The sequence below is a fragment of the Beta vulgaris genome, chromosome 2, assembly GCF_026745355.1.
Source record: "Beta vulgaris subsp. vulgaris cultivar EL10 chromosome 2, EL10.2, whole genome shotgun sequence".
NCBI lineage: Eukaryota > Viridiplantae > Streptophyta > Magnoliopsida > Caryophyllales > Amaranthaceae > Beta > Beta vulgaris.
Genome location: NC_079203.1, coordinates 7,051,333 through 7,059,486, shown reverse-complemented (window position 1 = coordinate 7,059,486; position 8,154 = coordinate 7,051,333). Strand labels below are relative to the sequence as shown.

Here is an 8,154-nt window from a genome sequence, read left to right as displayed (position 1 = left end):
GCCAAAAAAAATTATAGTTGAAATTATAATCAGGAAATTGTCACAAAAACAAAAAAAAATTTGTATGCCTAACGAAAATCAAGATGATACGATTAGACTAGTTTTTATAAACAATAACACATATTATAATTCCTTAATATAAAATACGATTAGACTCCACAATAAATAAAAAACAAAATAAAGATAAAAAAAAGTTGAAACAAAACTAGTTTTTTTAAAAAAAATTAAAAACATCTTTTTTTCGGTTCATGTTTTTTCCCGATCAGGTCTGAAACTGCACACCCCTACTTATCATACATATTACTACTAGCCTTTTTTGCACGCGCGATGCGTGCTTAAATTATTTTAGCGATTATTATTAGATTTGATCTAAATGTACTTTTGAAGGATGTAATTTACAATCATCATTAGTTCTAATTAAATATCATGTGGTGTAGATATAAAATATAAAAATTACTTGATGAAGAAGATGTTTTCTTGGTAGTTTTATTACTTGTTAATGGATGTTGGTATACTGTTATTGCATTTTAAAGTTTAGGTAAAATTAAAATTTTATGTCTTTGGTTTTGTAATTGATTTGAAAACTGCTTTAGTTATGGTAATTTGTTCTTCAATCATAAACTTTTTTCTTTCAATACACATATTTTTATGAAAGTTTATTTTAGCTACTTTGAACTTCCTTTGATATACATATGTTAAATTAGGAAGGGCTATGATTGAAGAAAATCTCAAAATCTTAATAGGTAATCTTTTTTATTGAATGAAGGGTTAAAAAGTCTTTTCAAAGGGGGACACCATAGCTTCCCCTTGGCTTATATAATGGAGATATATGCATATAAATATATTAGATATGTCATATTTGTATATACTTTTTGTTAGAGATTAATCTAGAAAATTCTAAATGTTTAATGAAAAATGTCAGAAAAATATCTAATGTGTATCTAGAATTATCTTGTGAAAAATCTATGATATTTCTACTTGAAAGAAAAATCTAGAAGCTAGAATACAACAACTATAAATATGTAATATGTGCATGATTTGAAAAAGGGAGCCAAACAAGTGAGCTCCACACAAGATATTAGGAAAGTTACAAACAAATGGTTCTACCAAGGTGAATGAGAGACATGAGCTCTCGGAAACACACTTGTACAATTAATTATCAATGAAAATACAATTTTATGATACTATTCGGGTCCATCAAAACTTTCGTATGCGACCCTAAATTTCTATCATGGTATCAGAGTCGCAAAAGTGATTACGAAGAAGATCGGAGGCTCGAGCGATGGAAATCAAGCTTCTAAGAAGAGACTTGGAGGGCACAATCAAGGTAAGTATCTAATACAAAATTTCAAAGAAGATATTTCAAAAGGTATGAAGATGAAATAAAATAGTTTTAGGAGAAGACAAAAATGAAAGATATGTTTGAAAATTATAATATGATGATGGAGAAAAAAAAAGGATGAGATAACTTTTGAGAAATGTTGAAGATTAAAATGTAGGATAAGTTGGATGGTTGATGACATGAACATCAACAAATGAAATTAACATTGGAAGAAAAGGCCAGGAAAGAATGAAAAAAATGGGAGAATATTGGTGACAAGAGCACCAATAGTTGGGAAGAAGAAGAAAAAAAACAACAACATGAAAAGAAAAAGGAGAAGAAGAAAAAAAAATTCAAGAGAAAGATTTCGGAGTTTGCTAATGACATGGGCATTAGCAGAGATGATTGGTGACATGAACATCAATGAAAGAATGAAATTGGATAAAGATATGTGAAGAAGAAAAATGAAAAAGTTCAGATTAGGAGGAGTAAGTTGGTAAAATGAGTACCAACCCAAAACATTGAAGATCAAGAAAATGTGATGAAGAAACAAAGGTAGGATGGTTGGTAACAAGGGTACCACCACAAAGAAGTGATAATCAATAACATGGAAAGAAGAAAATGGAAGATCAAGGTGGTTGGTGATGTAGGCACCGACGAGGACGAGAACGAGAAGAAAATTTCAAGAATCAAGTTTGGAGATAGTTGATGACAAGTGCATCAACAAGACTTTGAAGAGACCTTTGGAAGAAGCATGATGAAGTACAAGAATTTTCAAGATTAAGGGGGAGTGTTAGAGATTAATCTAGAAAATTCTAAATGTTTGATGAAAAATGTGAGAAAAATATCTAATGTGTATCTAGAATTATCTTGTGAAAAATCTAAGATATTTCTACTCGAAAGAAAAATCTAGAAGCTAGGATACAACAACTATAAATATATAATATGTGCATGATTTGAAAAAGGGAGCCAAACAAGCGAGCTCCACACAAGATATTAGGAAAGGTAGAAACAAATGGTTCTACCAAGGTGAATGAGAGACATGAGCTCTCAGAAACACACTTGTACAATTAATTATCAATGAAAATACAATTTTATGATACTATTCGGGTCCATCAAAACTTTCTTGTGCGCCACATATTCTATCACTTTTTAGGTGCATTTAGGTTGCATTATAGAGCATTTAGATTCATTATTGCATTATCTTCTTAAGTTATGCTACTTTGCTCCTATTCGATATGTTTTCTTGTTTTTGATGAATTTTAGGTATTGAGAACGTATTTGGAGTACAATTAGCTAAATTTGATCATTAGGAGCATTTGGAAGGAATATACAATTATAAGGATAGTTTGGATATATAATATGAGTTGAGCGAAAATAAAGTGGAAAAGTATTAGAAGAAATGTGAAAAAGGAATCATATCTACTCTTCTGACCATACTTTTGATGTGATTCTGAGAATTGAATAGTTCTAGTGGACATGGAAACTAGACGTAAAAGATTTGCAACAATAGTTGGTATGCCTTGAGCAGACTTTTAGTCAAGGAGTTATGCCTTTTGGAAGTTCGGACTGTTTCTACTTGAATCTGCTACAGTACACGTGGGTCACTAAATCCATTCATGTAATGATTATTAGACTTTCTTTATCTTGTAACTTACTTTCCTAGTTATATTAGGTTACTTGTTATCTCTATTATATATGGGAATGGGGGAGCTATGGTGTCCTCATTTGAAAAAACTGTATTACCCCTCTTCTCTTTCTAAATTACAAAACCAATTTCAACCAAAATGAGACTTCAAAAAAAACTGTCGGAAACACAATTATAACAATCAATCACAATTCAACTGAAATCAATAGAATTGCATAATTTACGTTATACAAATTAAATAACCTAAAATGAGAAAACTTTACACAAACGAGAAAATTCGATTACAAACTATAACACGTTAGTAATTACATAATCCGTTCCCAAGAACCGGTTACAACTACATACTCAAAAATATTACCAATACACTACAACGCCAATACAAATTACAAACTAAGAAAAACGTACGATTTCAACGGGGAGATTCACATTTGTTCATTGGCGATTTACGAACTTCTAAAAAAAGTTAATGATTCTTTTTAATCTTGCAAGTTATTTCAAATTAATTGGAAAAAAGCCTGAAAATCAACTCTTATATTCGAATTACATGAATAATTTAAGTTTGTATTGTATGGTATAAATTTTAAAATAATTTTTTAAAGAATCACGCAATGTTTGTAAAATAAAAAAAGCCATTATAAATATCAATCGATATCGAATACAATAACAATGACACAAAAATAAACTAAAAATGAAATTACACTAATTTGCCAAAACAAATAGTGAAATTGAAAATCGATGAAAATGATTGATTTTACTGAAATTTTTATGAATAATTTAAAACCCAGAAAGAGGAGTAGAAGAAGTGAGGATGATTAAAAACCCTGAAAAAAGAGTAGAAGAAGTCTTGAAAAAAAAAAGCAAAGGGAAAGAAAAAGGAAAAGTGGATAATTCAACAACTTCAGCCACAAACTTGTTAAAAAAAACCATCTTCACACATAAAAGTTCAAATAAAATGTAACCGGATCTTTGACAAATTTAGTTGACAATAACATTATATTTTTGGGACGAAACTAGGAACATAAAATGTAAAGAATTACCTAGCTACAAATTTGAGGACCCACATTTAATTCGTCAACCAAATAAACTCCAATGTCAAACCCATTCCCACGAACGTTTTGGACATTACCACCTAATCGAAATGAAAGCCTAAAAAGACCCACAAAAACAGAGACCAATATTACCCTAAAATTTAATGGAGCGTTGATTGGGTTAATTTTGACACCAAAATTGGCTTATTAATGTGGTGTTTGATGTGGATCTGAATATGAAATCTCCATCTTTTAAGTGAGATATGAAAGATAGCGAGGATAAGGAGATAAGTCGTTCTAATTTTTTGAGGAAGGGGAAGATACAAGATTGTAGGTGGGAAGCTGAAAATATGGAGGATTAGATGGGAAAAAAAGTGAGATACATCAGTCATATGGGTATATGAGGTGGATAGTCATATGGTAGATGGGATTGATAGTCACATGGACAGGTGGGTAAAATTATGTGGGTTTTTTACTTGCATAAAAGTCTTTGTGGCTTTTCCCTACAATTTTTTTTCCTATTAATAAACAACTAACGTTAATCATACTCCGTTAGATATAAGAGAAACACGATTATTACATAAAATCATAAAAACAAATTACATTTATCTTGACTCCTCCGTACATGATTTGGCATGAATCTCAATCCATGCATATCAATATCGAATAATCGTATTTATCTCCTCTTTACATAATTTGTTTCGATACTGAGTAACAATTATGCCCAAAAATATCTCGCACGCACGTGCATTAAAAACTAGTTATTTATATTAGGAATCACTTTTTGTGAAAACTCTTTCTCCGCCACTCTCATAATTTTTATTCATAGTTTTAGTTATAGTTTTCTTTAGCTTTTCTCCCTAGCTTTATAATAGTAAATTCTAGTTTTTTTTTCTTTTAATTAATTCATGAGTTCTATTATTTTCTTCTGTTTCTTTCATCGATTTCTTTAATATGTTTTCCTTTGTGATTTATATTATTTTATTATTTATTTCATGATTGAACGAGTAATCTTATTTTATAGGGTTTGGAATCCATGTTTATATGTTATGAATCTTGATCGATGTTATTGATTGTTTGATTAGTCATTTTCTAATTGATTAGGTTTTTCCTATTCATCATGCGACCTGATTAATTGTTTGATTAAATCTTGCTATTAACAAGTAGTAGATCGAGAGATAGTACTCTTTAGAGTCTTACCTACAAAAACGTGATTATGTCAGCGATCATACTGCATATGAGATTTGAAAACGTCGGGACCCGATCGTAGGATTAACTTGTACTCTGGATATCTGGTTAATTGAATTATTGATAATATTTTGATTGATTATAAATATGAACATGGTGAACCATTACCATGAATGTTTTTAGTTTGATTTTCGTATTTTATTAGTTTAGAACCTTAAATCTCAACTTTGTGATCTTGTTTAGTTTTTTTTTTTATATTTTAGAAGTTAGATTAAAATAAACATCTCTCTGCGGATTCGATCCTACTTACCTTACTACTATACATTGCTAACAGATTTTGTAAGAATTATTTTTGATAGGTATACGACAATTTATTATTCACTCATAAACAGAAAATATTTCTACTCCCACTAGTGTGGGACTACTTTCATTGGAAAAATATTCCAACAACTTATCTAATTTGAATTAATAGATATTAGTTTTTAAGGTATAATATAATAAATTACACAAAAAAAAAATAAAAAAAATATTTTTTTTTTTTTTTTTTTTTTTTTGATTGGGAAATTAAGTCAGCTCAAGGGCTAACCCCTACCAAGACTACTAGCCTTGTAGGAACTACCAGCAAATTGGCTGGTAATGCATGCAAAGCATGCTAAAAAAAATAAAAAAAATATGATTACTATTAAGTTATTTTATTTTGCAAAAATTCAATCTTGAAGAGTATATTATGGTGTTACCTTTCGCAATATTTGAAGATTTGTGCATTTAAGTTGAAATATGTCCTAATTTATCATTGTGATTTGAAACAATAGTATATTAGTAGAAAATTATATATAAATTTGTAAAAAAATTAGAAGATTTTGGAAATCCCCAAAAGGATAGCCAAGTATTTTTGGAAACACTATATGAATATAATATGTGCTATTTACGTATTATTACAATAATAAAGCACTCATTTTTCCATCATTGAAAGAAAAATACTTCAAGGTCATGTGACGTATTGCAGTCGTATTTGGATTAGAAACAAAATAAACAACATTGGAACAAAATCAACCATCAAAAGACACTTGGATCATTACCACACTTACTCCACTATTATTCCAATTTCCAACCATTATATAATTACATTTACATCCCAATCAAACTCATCCTATTACAATGATGGAGCAATCTAATAAAAATCTAACATAAAAAAACAAATACAATTGCAAAAATTCTACTTTTTGTTTAAAACTAACTAAATTCATGCATTTTTATTCTAGGTATCTAAAGAAGTAGCTATTTCTTGTGCAAATATATACATCACAGAAAGGCAGCTACATAAACTTTCCCACACCAATATCGCCACTTGCAACGACATGCTCCACCTCATCGCCATTGATGCACCTACCTGTTTTTCACCCAAAAAAAATATATTAAAGAACAGATTTTTATGCGTATTTTTGTTAAATTAAAACGACCCATATTGGAAAAATAACGCAATATTGAAAATATTGTATGAAAAATAGATGTACAGCTTTACCCATCAAAAACAATCATCTTCTGTTTTTTTACCTGTTTAAAACTCTCAAATCTCAGAAGATGGTAAAAAAAAAATCTGGGTTATATCTTAAGATGGGAGTATGATTTATTGTTGTAATTGCATATGGCATAAGTGGACAACGAAGGAAATTTCGAGCATTGCGAGAAAAAAAAGGGAAGAAGTAAAAGAGGGTTAATTTGTCGGGTTGAAAATTGGGCAAGTGATGATTATTTCTTTGTTTGTATGATTTATTGAAAAGTAAGTTTGGTGCTTTATTTTTGTTTCTGCTTACAGTTTATTCTGGAGGATTTTTGCCACTTGAGATCCTTATCTTAATTTGGGTCCCTCCACAATACCAAAATCTCGTTTAGGTTGGTTTGTACAAGTTGAGGTGGCAATTTATTAATAATCGCATATAGAGGTAGCCGGCAATGGAAATGAGTCTTCCATCGGGTCGGACCAGGCCAAAATACGAGTACTTTTTGATACAAAACGTATTCAAAGCATGAAGTGGAAGAAGGATAGTAAATTGGAGATAAACAAACATTAAGGACTTTAAATTTGGTTTTTTTCACTATTTGGGACATGTCTTTTTTTTTAATACCGTTTGGTACCCAAAACGGAATTGTGAGCATAAGTGTTAACTTTGGTTAACTTGTGAGCCCAGTTGACAATTTAATAAATATGAAAACCCCAAAAGCTATCATTTTTTGTTTTTTCCCAAAAGTTTGTTGTCAGCTGAGAGACAAATAAGCCGTCAAAACGACGAGTGCAAGGGATTAAAAAAAGAGGTTTACCTGTACTTGGCGTCATTCCATCTTCCACTCACCTGTTTAAGAAACCTTGAACTCTCTTTCATCTATCTCAAAGGCGAAAAAAAAACTGCTCAGAAGAAGAAGCTTCATCTCCAAATTTTTCGGCTAACAATCGCTTACATCTCTGTGGTAATCATCTAAACTCTCTATTTCTTGTCTTTTTTAGCGAAATTCAATGTTTTTGTAATGTAACTTGTATTTGATTGTGATATTTGAATGGAATGGGATGACTTTATTGGAAATATCATATTGTGTCATTTTATTGCTTATTTTGTTCACGTCATTTCTTAATTTGTAGTTTTGTGGACTGAAAACATGAAAATAAGTATGTGCATTGTGGTCCATCACGGTGGAAGATGAGTGCATAAATCAGATTTAGCATATGAGGGGGGGGGATGAGGTGAAGGTTATAAATGATTTATGTAACACCCCGATAATTCTCTCTTTCTAGAAAATACTTTTATAACAAATCTAGAGAATTACCCAGGCATTATCGCCCGTGTGATAACGTTTCGGCTTACTCAGAATTTTGCAGCGGAAAACTTACTAAGACAAAACCAACTTTATTAAACTTATGAAACCAAGTGACAATGTCAAACTAAACACACCAACTAAATAAACCTCAAACTTAA

The 8,154-nt window shown here is 30.4% G+C and overlaps 1 long non-coding RNA gene across 1 annotated transcript; it reads right to left on the bottom strand.

Moving 5' to 3' along the window:
• Window positions 1-6,236: 6,236 nt before the first annotated feature.
• LOC104887516 (uncharacterized) lies at window positions 6,237-7,011 on the bottom strand. The gene is made up of 2 exons (XR_789352.4): window positions 6,740-7,011; window positions 6,237-6,575 (listed from the first exon to the last, which is right to left on the bottom strand). It is a non-coding gene; the product is annotated as an uncharacterized LOC104887516 (long non-coding RNA).
• Window positions 7,012-8,154: the final 1,143 nt, after the last annotated feature.